The sequence below is a fragment of the Chiroxiphia lanceolata genome, chromosome 2, assembly GCF_009829145.1.
Source record: "Chiroxiphia lanceolata isolate bChiLan1 chromosome 2, bChiLan1.pri, whole genome shotgun sequence".
NCBI lineage: Eukaryota > Metazoa > Chordata > Aves > Passeriformes > Pipridae > Chiroxiphia > Chiroxiphia lanceolata.
Genome location: NC_045638.1, coordinates 70,390,381 through 70,403,333, shown reverse-complemented (window position 1 = coordinate 70,403,333; position 12,953 = coordinate 70,390,381). Strand labels below are relative to the sequence as shown.

At 42.1% G+C, this 12,953-nt stretch overlaps 1 protein-coding gene across 2 annotated transcripts in view; it reads left to right on the top strand.

Moving 5' to 3' along the window:
* The first annotated feature begins 2,001 nt into the window (after window positions 1-2,001).
* PDS5B (PDS5 cohesin associated factor B) overlaps window positions 2,002-12,953 on the top strand; it is a 103,784-nt gene continuing 92,832 nt past the window's right edge. Inside the window, exon 1 of one of the 2 annotated variants that reach the window (XM_032678997.1) lies at window positions 2,002-2,120. The gene's annotated coding sequence lies outside the window, so the exon portion shown is untranslated. The remainder of the gene's footprint in view (window positions 2,121-12,953) is intronic. The other variant, XM_032678999.1, reaches the window with a different exon arrangement.

The following is a 12,953-nucleotide window of genomic DNA, read 5'->3' as shown; positions in this document are numbered from 1 at the left end:
CTTTCTCTATATGTCATATCACAAGCAAAATATTTATTTTGTGCGAATATTTTTAATCTTTCTCAAGTACGCAATTTCTGTAGGTAACATACACCTCCCTGCACTTTTGGGCAGTGCCAAATCCGGCAAAAGTGAGGCTGTTTACAGGCACCAGTGCCGTGTGAGACACAACATTTCTCATGGGGGAGGCTGAGCCTGCCCTCGGGACACAGCCAGCACTGGCACAAGCTGCACCGTGCAGCTCTTTTCCGGTAGGACTGCATCGAAAAGGGAGTGGGTGCTTGTTACTCACTCCCGTAGGCAGAGCTGTGGTTCCTAATACTTTCCAAATCGGTTCGCGAGGATGAGGGAGCAGCAGTGGCGGACGGGCTCCCTCCGGAGGACCGTGCGCGCTACTGCGAAACCGAGACGGGGAGGGGAAAGGCGGAGTGCAGATCACCTCCAATGTACCGGTTTCCGAAGGGTGTCGGTGCAGGCGGGAAATGACGGACAGAGCGTCACACAGCACCTTGTCCTGCTCTGCGAGATGTCCGACGCTCCAGGCGTCCTGACAGGCTCTGGAAGTGTCGCTGCTGTGACCTGCTCCGGAGTAAAATGTTTGCGTTTGGAGTACGTCAGTGCACTGGTTACTTTCGCAGTCGTACACTTGGTTTGCAATTTCAATAGTCGTGTGAGTGTTTAACTTTTCCACTGGTTTGCAAGTATCTCTGCACACAAGTGCAAGTGTTCCACAGGAAAAAGGAAAATAGGTTGTTCCCCCAACCTAGGATTTTTATATCTCGGTGAGCCCAGATAGACGGCAATAGGGGAATTGAGGGTAAATTGTTTGGCCTGCATCAAAAAGTTATATCTTTGACTTCAAGTCTGGGATCCTTCCCAATAGTAAGTAATATAAAATTATCAAAGTCTTCCTCTGTTTTCTGTCTGTGCAGTAGTACTTTTGCTTTCCAGAGGAGTGGAACAAACATAATTCACTGGAAAAAATGTAAACAAGGGGAGTTTTGGGGCCTGAAAAGTGATTTTTATGTAACAGTTTTGGTAGGACTGGCGTAGCCTCTATTAGAAGATGAGGGTATTTAATGTAGTTTAAAACTTGAATGAAAATCATGCATGCCGGTTAAAATGTATTAGCAAGTTCAGAAAGCTTAAGGAAAGTTTGTAAAAGATTTAAAACACTAGTTACAATGTCTTGGCTGTTGAAGTGTGTTTCTCACACTAGAAAAGACCATGGGTATATTTCAACAGGTCTGTTGAGTGTGACTTGTGTTTTTTAAATAATAATCTTCTAAACACTTTCATGCTCTCCTGATGTATCAGGAGAAAGTTTTTCACCCAGAGGGTTCCTGGGCACTGGAGCAGGTTCCCCAGGGAAGTGGTCACAGCACCAAGCCTGTCTGAGTTCAAGAAGTGTTTGGACAAGACTCTCAGGCACATGGTGTGACTCTTGGGGTGTCCTGCACAGGGCCACGAGTTGGACTTGACGGTCCTGATCGGTCTCTTCCAGCTCAGCTGTTCTACGGTTTTGTGACAAAAGCAGCATTTTTATCTGTAGCGATGAGAAGAAACCACGTTGCTTTTCTGTTTGCAGTTTCCTGTAAGGGCGCCCCTCAAATTCTTGCACTCGCTGAAGCAAAACTGAAGGGCTCGATGAGCAACTTCTGCTACTTTTTCTGCTCTTTCTCTGCAGCCAAGCAGCTTCATCCCTTATTGTTTTACCGCAATCCTTTAATAATCCGTGTTGTTCTGGGGAAGCGGTCGCCCCCCAACCCTCCGGGTGCCCACCAGCACCGGGCTGCCCGCGGGCCGCCCCTCGGCCCCTCTCGCGGGCGGGCTGTGGGTGCCGCCCGCCGTGCGCGCGCCGGCCGGCAGGGGGCGCTGCTGCCCCGCGGTGGCCGCTCTCGCGCCGCTCGGCGGTTCCATTGGAGCAGCCGGAGCCTAGTTGGCGCCATTTTGAAGCCGGCAGGGGGACCGGGGCGAGCTGCGGAAGGGGAGGGGGCTGGCGGCGATTGGCTGCGGCGGCGGCGGCAGCAGCGGCAGCGCCTCTCCGAGCCCGGAGCGGCGGCAGCGCGGAGCGGACCCGCCTGCGACCAGCGAGGAGAGGCGGCTGCGGCGGCGGCGGGGTAAGGAGCGCGGCACCTCGGCCGCGGGTACCCCCACCCCGTCCCCGCTCCATTTTCCGTTCCCGGGGGTGGGGAGGCGCCCGCTCAGACCGAGCTCCGCGGTCGGCGCTCCAGGGAGAGCGGGAGGGCAGAGCTGCCCTCGGCCCGCGGCGGAGCTCCCCTTTCCCATCCCCCTCGCCCCTCCGCGGAGCTGCTCCCCTCCCCCCTTTCCTGTACCCGGCGTCACAAATTAAATTTGCCGCGCCCCTCCGGCCCCTCGGGCGAGGGGGTGACCTTGGCTGGGGTTCCCCGGGGGCCAGGGGTCACCCCCTGGCCCCGGTGGCCCGGCGGGCGGTGTCGCGCCCAGCGCTGGTGGCTCCTCGCGGCGCGGGGTGGCGGGGGGGGGGCGGGGAGGCTGCTCGCCCGTGGCGGGGAGAGAGTGATCGCGGCTTCCCGCGTGTCCCTTCCCTCCCTGCCTCGGGTGTCCCTTCCCTCCCTGCCCCGGGTGTCCCTTCCCTCCCTGCCCCGGGTGTCCCCTCCCTCCCTCCCTGTCCCGGGCAGCCGGCCTGGTCCCCGCTCCGCGGGGCAGCACCGGTGCTCCCGCCGCCCCGCGCGGCTGCTGCCCGGGCTGGGCTGGGGGACACCCCCGTCCCCTCCCCTCCCGCCCGGCTCGGTCTCTCCCCGCCGCACTTCGCAGCGCTCCTCAGCGGGAAGAGCTGCCGGGGAGCGTGGCTTGGTGGGTCCCTACTTGTGTGCGAGCCCGGCTCTTTCGTGCTGGCTTTGCCTTTTTTTTTTTTTTTTCCCCCTGCTCTTTCTTTTTCCCTCCCACTTTGCATCAGGCTCCGATAGAAAGCGCTCGGGAAGGGAGGACGGGGAGGGGGGGTGGGAGGCGGTTGCCGCCGCCTGGTAGATGGAAAACTATGAATTTTACATCTGAATTGCCAGATGGAGAATGGTTAATTTATAGGTTATGTATTGTTTACGTTGAGACCCTCCGGTCAGGAATCTAGGTCCGTAACTTCATCCCGCTGCAAATAAATCACTATCTGTTCTTCAAAACAGATCAACAATTAATGACGGTGAACAGTCCTGGAAAATTAAACTGCAGCAGACGAGCTCCTATAGAGCTGGATTTTGTCTTGCCAGCCTTATTCTGACTTTTATGCTTGCTTGCTGCACAGTTGCTTTCTGAGACCTGTGATTATTTAGTTAGCCGTTTAACACAACTGCTGAAGCATTCTTGTGTTGGTCTTTGTTTTGTGCTTGCTGGGTAGGTGCTTTGGCTGTAATTGATTTCTCTTTGCTGGGGATGGAATAGAAGGAGTGTTGAAAATTTGAGTGCCTTTATAGTTGAAAACTGGTGTCAAATCACGTTTTGGGAAGGGGATAAGATGACATGCATTCTTTCTGGTTTTCCTCTTCCAAACTAGTGAAATTGTTCAGTTTTCAGGTTATAGAAATTTTGCCTGGTATGTCTTGTATGTAATATAGATATGCAAAATGTTATATTGTATAAAGTAATAAGTCAAAAAGATATGAAAAATCTGAACATATGCCATGCTCAGACTATCTTAAAAGAAGACTGAGAGTGACAGACCATCAGGTGAGGTAGTTTAACAGAGGTGTGTGTATCATGTTCATCACAGCATTCGAAAGCATGCACTACTAGAGAAAGTAGTTTAGTACTTCAGCACTTGCATGACATCTTGTGTCTGTGCTCAAAGCAAGGTTGTGCTTGATTACTATAAGGTGGGGGCTATGGAGTGCCTGTGTGTGGTGTGGTGTTTTGTTTTGATTTTGGTTTTTTTTAATATAGTTCCTATATATCTATATATCTCTTGCATTCTCTTAACTAGCTAGTATACAAGGTGGATATACTACAGTTCAGTTTTTGATGAAACAACTAAATAAAGTGGAAAATCATATATATATAGCACTTGTCTGCAACTATTTTTTCTCTTGTGCCATGTAAATATTGAATTTAGACTGTATCTAGCAAGCTTACTTAAGGACTGAAATTGAGCAAGTCATCTAAGTTGTTATTAAGCTGTAATTAACCATATAAAACTCAACAGTCATTGCTAGCATTTGGAAAAGCACAGTAATGAAATATGGGCATGACCTTGGGCTTTAACCATTTTTGTCTGTAGAACAGGAGGCTCTATTACCTCTAGTAGATCGAGGCACATTTTCTTTTGGGAAATGTTGCTCTCTACCAGTCTTTCAGGTTATACCTTTTTCCTCTCTGTCCTTTCTTGAGTCACCCAGTTTATATTCATACAGAAGAGTAAGAGGGAGCATAGTTATGTGTAGGAGTCTTTTAGTTTAGTAAAGAAATTTCGTTTAAAGGTTTTTGGAATAAATGTTTTTTTTCTTTAAGCCTGAGTTTGGAAGAGGTGATAAAGGCTACTTGTTGCACAAGGAGAATTTTCGTGGATGCAACGAGTAAGAAAATGTAAAGCTGAACAGTAAAAGCATGGAAAATAGATGAAGGAAAATGTGATACTGCAACTCATAATTTTTCCCTACCAGTTTCATTCTAATATTCTTTTCTCTTAATGTTTTTTATCCCAAATACATACCTTCCTCTTCCTTGACATAATCTTTCCTGCTACCTTCAGACAAGTTCCTTTATAGAATCAAAAAGTGGGTCTGATACGTGATACATTATCTTACCACTTGTCAGTACCATTCTCCTTTTAACAGATTTTTGAAGTAATGGTGTTTTTACTCTTAGCACAAAATGTCAATAATGGAACCTGAAATTATCTTTGGATAGACTGAGAGAATATTGGCAGCTTTCAGTCACTTTGAAACTAGGTGGTAAGGGAAAACCGAATAAACTTTTAAAAGAATATGTTAGTGTGATAATCTTTGGTGGTGAAGTGTTGTGTTAATTTTCCAGATTTGTAGACCCTCTGAACTGTTTGAGCAGCATTGACAAATCCTGGAAGGAATCAAGGCTTTTAAAGAACTGCAAAATATATGCTTTAAAAAAAATAATCTTTCCTTACCCTCAGAGGTTGAACATCTAAAAGTCAAGACTGCGCCTGTATATAAATGGTATACCTATTGCTTTTCTATTGGTAACCTCTTCAGTTGAATGTAGTCTCATAGAAAAGTTGAGGGGTTTTTTGTCTGTTTAGTTCTGACACTTAAGTAAGACATATCAAAAGTGCAGTGTGTGAATGATAATTAACTTTGTTATTTTAGCAAATTAGTGGTTTGTTTCAAAACCTCTTTAGAACATTTTGGATTCCACAATAAAAATGCTATTAATGTGAATATTTACTGTAACACATAAAATTTGAGGGAATTCTGTGTAATACAACTAATATTTTAGCTTCATTTCCAAGAATCAATGTTAATGCCTCCACTCTTTTTAAAGGTTATTATTGTCTGTCTCAGCATATACTGCTTTTCAATCTTTTCTGAAGTGTGGGGAAGTCCTTGAAGTACTTTCTGAGGATTAAGACCTCTATTACTTTGTTCCCATCTATGGAATTTTCTCTTTCACATCCTATACTAAGCACTGGAAAAACATTCTGCATCATTCTGCTTGTTTTATACTGCCTGATCTTCAGCTCTATTTTCACCTCACAAGAACTTTGGTATTAGTATGCTTCAAGAAATAGTAATAAAAAAAACCTGCCATACCTCATTTGCAACAGATGGGCATGTTTGTACTAATCATCTTGTGTCTGTCACCATTTATATGGTAGTACCGTAACCAGGGATCAGGACGACCCCATCTGGGGTATTCAAATTTAGACCCTGTTCTTTAAAGATCAATTCCATACAATACTTACTGTGTATACTTCTCTGACTTTATTGGAAATCCTAGTGGATGGTTCTGCTGCTGAAATGAGATGTTTCACTTGCATGCTTTTTAATGCATAAAAAAAGATATGAAGTTAGCAGTCAGAAATGTTTTTGTCTTAGTTGCTTCCATTTTGTAATCACCTAAACTATATCTTCATATTATTAAAAAATGGTTTGGGTTCAGAGGGACCTTAAAGATCGTCTAGTTCCAACCCCCCTGCTGTGGGCATGGACACCTTTCATAGACCAGGTGTTCAGAGCTCCATCCAACCTGGCCTTAAACAATTCATAGATGGGGCAAGCTCTCTGGGCAACTGTTCCAGTGCCTCACCACTCTCACAGTGAAGAACTTTTTCCTAATATCTAATCTAAACCTCCTCTCTCTCACTTCGAAGCCATTCCCCCCTGTTTTATCACTACATGGTCATGTAAAAAGTCCCTTTCTATCTTTCTTGTAGGCTCCTTCAGGTACTGGAAGGCTGCAATTAGGTCTCCCCAAAGCCTCTCTTTTCCAGGCTGAACAATCCCAATTCTCTCAGCCTTTCCTCATAGGAGAGGTGCTCCATCCCTCAGATCGTCTTTGTGGCCCTCCTCTGTACTTGGTCCAACAGGTCAATGTCCTTTCTGTGCTGGGGGCAGCTCTTTTTAAAGAGTACTAGATTCAGCTAAAACATAATCACTTGAAAAGTGACTGTTGAGTGAGACTTTCCAGCTCTGTGTAAATATACCTATATCTGTTGACCATGACGTCAAAGCAACCATTGGTTCTCTCTGAGACATCCCCAGTGTATCTACATTGTAGGTCAATTCAACATCAAAAATCTGAATTCTGAAAGTCTTACAAAGGAAGAGAGCAAATAAAAGACTATTAAAGAAAGAAAGAAAGAAACAAATATAAGTTACCCACACTCAGTACAAACATACTGCTCATGAGGAAGTCCTGAAAAAAATTTACATCAAAATTTCCTGTATGTAATCTTTGGGCCACCTTGAGTTTGACTGTTCATTTCTATTAGTACTGCTTTGTTATTTAGATGTACAGTTTCAATGAAGACAGTCAGATTTCTGGGAAGTTATTGTTTGGCACTACATGTTAGGTTTCTATTCTTAACAAAAAAGAATTGAGTTGTTGTCAGTTATGAGAAATGAGGGGAAGATACTTCATGGAAACTTTTAATTACATTTAGGAATTTTTTCCCCTGCATCTATCTTCTTACAATTTGAAAGACTTTTCTTGTGGAAAATTTACTGAGGTACTGGGCAGCTTGTCATTAGATGTGATACTGTCTCAATAATTTTGTTAATTTTGTTATTTGAAAATTCAGTATGAAGCATCATATGTAGTTCCTCTACATAGGAATAAAGTATATAGAAGCATCTGCAGGTTTTTGTGCCATCAGTTTGTGAAAGCTTTTCTGAGGGACAATGGCTATGGACACTCCAAGTGCCACCCAGTGCTTTTCAAAGGTCTAAAGGAGACAAATTGTCTTAATTTACTTAATTCATGGTATAAAATAAAGTTTATTTTTGGTTTTCTTTCTCTGAGAATGAAGTATTTAGAATGAGGCTATAAAGTTTTGCTTTCCTAGCTTTTAGAAACAGAAGAAAGGATAGATAAACCAATGATAAAATCTTCAGAAGATTCGTAAGGGAATTTTGCAGAAAAACAGTGAGTAGGAGATGCATTTCCTCTTCTATTAGCCTGAATTAATTTATACAGATCTTAGTTCTTGGAAGCATTTCTATAACTGAAGGAATTAAGAACAGATATTTTCCTACATGTAGAGTTTTTGGAAAAACATATTCTGTGCTCTTTTTTAACGGCTGATATATCTGTACTTTGAGAACTTGAAACATTTTGAAAGTTTTCCCCAAGTGACAAATGTTGCCTGTAGTAAGCTCTCCATTAGGTTGTCCATACTGTGTTTTAGATATGTGTGTATATATATATATATATGAGCATATTTAGAGTAACCTTTTATTTCTTAATTGGCCATTGCCGCCTTAATCTTCTGTATTGCATACAAAAATGCCTTAAAACAATATTAAAATTGCAATTTCTCTTTTAAAAATAGGAAATAGTACAAATTACTTTCTGTCCATGTAAGTGTATGTTATGGTAGTCTTTTTTTTTTTTTTTTTTTTTTTTTTTTAAAATCGCTGTATTTAGGAATTTGAGCTGCATATCAAAGTTGGTGGGCATATTTTCCAAAAGCTGGGAAATGTAAAATGAATTGACAGGGGACTGTGGGAAGGGAAAGCATATCTAGTGATTTGAATGATTGAGTGTCACTTTGGGATACTGGAATTCATTCTTTCTGTCAGTTTCTTGTGATCCCAGACAAGTCTATTTAAACCAAACTTTTCACAAGAGCGTATTAGTAGTGTATTGATTTCCTGGGAGACAGGCTCTAGACCCAGTCTACTTCTGCTTGGCTCAACAGAAGCTTTAGTTTCAAATGCAGCTCTAGATAAAGTGGTGTTGGTGGATAGTTCTTAAATTTCAGTTTGTAACTTGAGTTACTTGTATATAAAATGAGAAGAAAACTAATTCTTATAAAAAAATTTGTGAAAGGGTTGCGAAAGCAGGTTATGGCACACAAACATAATACAGCCGTGAGAAAACCCAGTAAGAAATTAAATCTCTTCAGTGTGGCTTAAAGAGAGTATAAGGAACACACATAAAATTTTAAGGAGAAAAGTTGAATAGCTTTGCTTTGAATGAGAAAGAAGTCCTCTGGTAGGGAAAAAAGTAGTGACAGATCAGATATATCAGCTCCTTTGTGTGCATTCTCTTTAATATTGTATAATAAACTTTAATTCTGTTTCCTAACTCTTAAAAATTGGTTTTGCAACTATTTCCGTACTTTCACTGTTACTTTTTAAGCAAACTTAGTAAACATCCACTGTATGGATGTGCTCCTGTGAGTCATTATGTTGTAACCTTTAGCCTTTGGTGCCTACCACTAATTGATGGAGTGCTATTAGCAGCAGTAAGTTTTTCTCTTGTAACCAGCATCAAGCGGGATGAGGTATGAGAGCTTTTCAGTGGATTCTTGCAAACATTGTTGTTATTGGTAGAAGGGCAGTGTAACCGCCCTTGTTGCGTGTTGTACTGCAGGCCGTAGAAAGCACTGAGTTCTGCTGGGGTGCACTCCCCTCCTGCCACCTGCAGCTGATCTTTCTACTCTGGTCTCTCTCTAGTCACTTCTCTGTCTAGTTTGTCCTCATACCTCTTAGGTTTCTGCTTTCAATCCTTCATTGTCCAAGTTCATCCCACTTCCTCTCTCACCTCGTTCAACACTTCTTAGACTTCATGGAACCATAGAGTGGGTAAGGTTGGAAGGGACCACTGGAGGTCATCTAGTCCAAGTCCCTGGCTCGAACAGTATCCCCTAGAGCATGTTGCTGGGGACTATGTCCTGATGGCTTTTGACTGTCTCCAGGGAAGGAGACTGTACAACGTCTCTGGGCAGCCTGTTCCAGTGCTCAGTCACCCTCACAGAAAAGAAGTTCTTCCTTGTGTTCAGGTGGAACTTTGAGTTTCGGTTTCTCTCTGTTGCCTCTTGTCCTATTACTTGGCACCACCGAGAAGAGTCTGGCTCCATCCTCTTCACACTCTTTCTTCATATACCTAGTTACATTGTACATATTAGGAACCTCAAGGCTGATAGGTTACATAAGCTGTGGTGTATAGAGGTAGGGTTTTTTGTTGTTTGTTCAGAGTTTTTTTGCACTTTTTGTTCCTATTTTCCCCCCTTTTTTCTTTCTCTTCCCTTGCCCATTAACTTTGCATCTTGACTGAGTGCCTTTTGCATAACCCCTAAACTTCCTAGTCTATTTGTCTGATACAGCTTGTTGGTCCCTGCAGTGGAGTTAGTAGAAGCAATTGTGTCCGTACCTTGACTGTTTCCATGGTAAGCTGAGCTTTTTATCTTAGAAACTTAATTAAGACAGACTTATCTTCAGCTGAGAATCTGGCTGAGGTGTGAACAAATCCAACATTTTCTGCTAAAGAAACAGCAACATCTGGTTGCGAGTAGACAAGTGGATTAGAGATGGATTCATCTGTCAGCAGGATTTACCAGATGTGTTTGTTAGTCTGGTTTGTTTATGTTCACCTTCTAACTTCAGGGGAATGAGGAGAGAGCAATATATAATGTACACATGAACAGTTCTGATACCTTAAGTAGTGGTGGAAACTGAACTGTTGTATCGTGATTATATGCTTACAGTCATGGTGCAAGCAGCTACATCTATTTATTAATAATTTAAAACTTGCTCCTTCTGGTTGCAAACCCCATCCTTAAAAAATGAGTAAAGTTGTCTTTTCTGTAGGTGTTACTTGTGCCCTAATGGATTCTATTTACAGAACACAATCGAGTGGGGAGTGTATAGGGTTTTTCGTTGTTGTTTTTGATTTAGTTTTTTGTTAATGCTCTCCTGGGTAGGAGGAGAGGTCCTTCTTGAGCAGTGGGTTACAGGGAGGTAAGGAAGTAATCCAGCCTAGTAAAATAAGGTATGTGTCCTTACTGCATATCAGCACAGATCTGAACCTGAGCACAAGAATAACATGCACACTAAATGCACACTGCATGTGTGGCTGTCATTGTGCAGTGAATGTGTCATAGAATCATAGAAACTCTCAAGGTTGGAGGAAGTCATAGGGATCAGTAAGTCCAACTCCCTGCTCCACACAGGACTGCCTGAAACTAAGAGTGTTATCCAGGCACTCCTTGAACTCTGACAGGTTTGGTGCTGTGACCACTTCCCTGGGGAGCCTGTTCTGGTGACTGACCACCTATCTGTGAAGAACCTTTCCCTAATGCCCAATCAGAACTTCCCCTGATGCACCTTCATTCCATCTCTTTGTGTCCTAATGTGAGTGATGAGCTGCAACTGAAGGATAACTAATTATTAAACATTCATTTCAAAACAGAAAACAAATCACAGAGTTTGAAAATCTACTATGGAGAAGGTTGACATAGGGTAGGTATGCTCCTGTTTTACTGAAGCCAGGATTAAAATGTATCAATGTATGTAAATTTGTGAAAGTGGGGTACCAAGAGGGTAGAGACACTCTCCTCAGTGGTGCCTGCTGGCAGGTCCAGGGGCAATGGGCACAAACTGGAACACAAGGTTCCCTCTGAACATACAGCAACACGTTTTCACTGTGAGGGTAATCAAGCATCAGCACAGGTTGCTCTGGGAATTTACAGAGTCACTGTTCCTGGAGATGCTCAAAAGCAAAGCCATCTGGATGCACTCCTCAGCAAACCGGCTTTAGGAGACCCCTCTTGAGCAGGGGGATTGGACCAGGTAACCTCCAGAGAACCACTCCAACCTCAACCATTGTGTGAAAATATAACCCCATAGGGCTAAATAGTTGTAAGAGATGAATAACTGTATTAGAAAAAGTTACAGGAATGAATAGGTTATAGGCAGAGACATGTTGGTTGAGCTTTGAGGTAGGTGTCAAAGGTAAATTTAGACTTGAACATCAAACGAGTCTTCAGCTTCAGCTTTTTTTTTTAAGTGATCCCACTGGTAGATTCATCTATGGTAGCAGGTGGTTAGACTCTTTAAGTTTCTTTTAGTCCTGTGGTCTTATAATGCATTTAGTTAACCTGGTTGTAGTATGTCTTCATCTAATTTGTGTTTTGTAATCACAGTTATGAGTTCTTCCTCTGTCTTTGGGGACACAATTACTTTTTCAGTCTATGGTTTTCTGTCACAGTTTTGCAAAAAGTAAAAAAAAAAGCGAATGTTTTATCTGGGACAAAAAGCTGAACTGATAGAAGCCATCTGGGTAGACAACATCTCTTTGTAAAACACCTAGCTGAATGTGGTTTTGGTACTGAGATTTCTGTATGCAGTTATAATGTAAATGTTTGTTTATGGTTCACATTGATTAGAAGTGAATGCACTTTAGCACAACATCTGACTTTGTAGTTCAACGCCCATACTTTTCTTTTAGGTCTTAAAATTCAACTCATCCCACTAGCATTCTTTGATCTTTTGCAATTCTGTATCAGATAAATTGCAATAGGATATGAGGCATTTAATTTTATATTTTTTTAACATTATATGCAAAGTTAGGAATGGAAAGGTATCTCACTTAGGTATATAAATTGTGACTTGTTACAATAGCAACTTTATTTTGGTTGTCCATCTGGAAAAATTTACAAAATGTTTCGCTTCTGTGGTAGCATACCAGTGTTCTTATTGTGTGGATTTTTTGTTTGTTGGTTGGTTTGGTTTCAGTTTTGGTTTTGTTTTGTTTTATTTTCATTTTTTTGGTATTTTAAAAAAAATTATTTCTTCTAGTTCTTTATTTTTTTATATTTTATTTTTTTTTAGTATTCTTAGTGTTGGGTTTTTTTTTTTTTGGGGGGGGAAAGAAGGTTTGTTTAATTTTAATTCTCAAAAAGACCCCCTCAAACCAAACAAAAAAACCAACAAAGTTTCATGGTAGGACTCAATAAGGCATTTTAGCCAAACAAATGGTATGCTAAATACCAAGTGTTGTTTCCTCCCAGGGGGCAACACAGTGATTAAACTTGATTTGTACCTAATGTCTGTCTGTTAAGGTGTTTATTTTCCCATTATTTTCTCCATGGCTTCCATGCTGTTCTTGCATAGGTTTTTTCTCCCCTTCTGTGAAAAGTACTACAGCTTTTAATCATTTGAAATTATGTAATGCAAGATATCTGAGGTTTCTATGAGTGTTTTTTGTTTTTCTGTTTTGAAAATAGTTAATGTAAAGGAAAATAATAATTCCTACCTCTTTCCCCCCATTCTTTTTTAGCGGTTGGAGGAAGGAAGCAAATCATTCCTGCTTTACTAAATCTTTAAGTAGTGTCCCTGCCTCAATATTATGGCCATAAACTAGTGATATTATGAAATTTTGATACCTGGTCTGGTTGTCAGTTCTTCTCTTGTTTTAAAGTACAAGCCTAAGAACTTTCTCTCCTTGTTTCTGGTGATTCTGGTAAAAGAAATATTTTATGGGAATTCAAGGTCTGCTTTTTC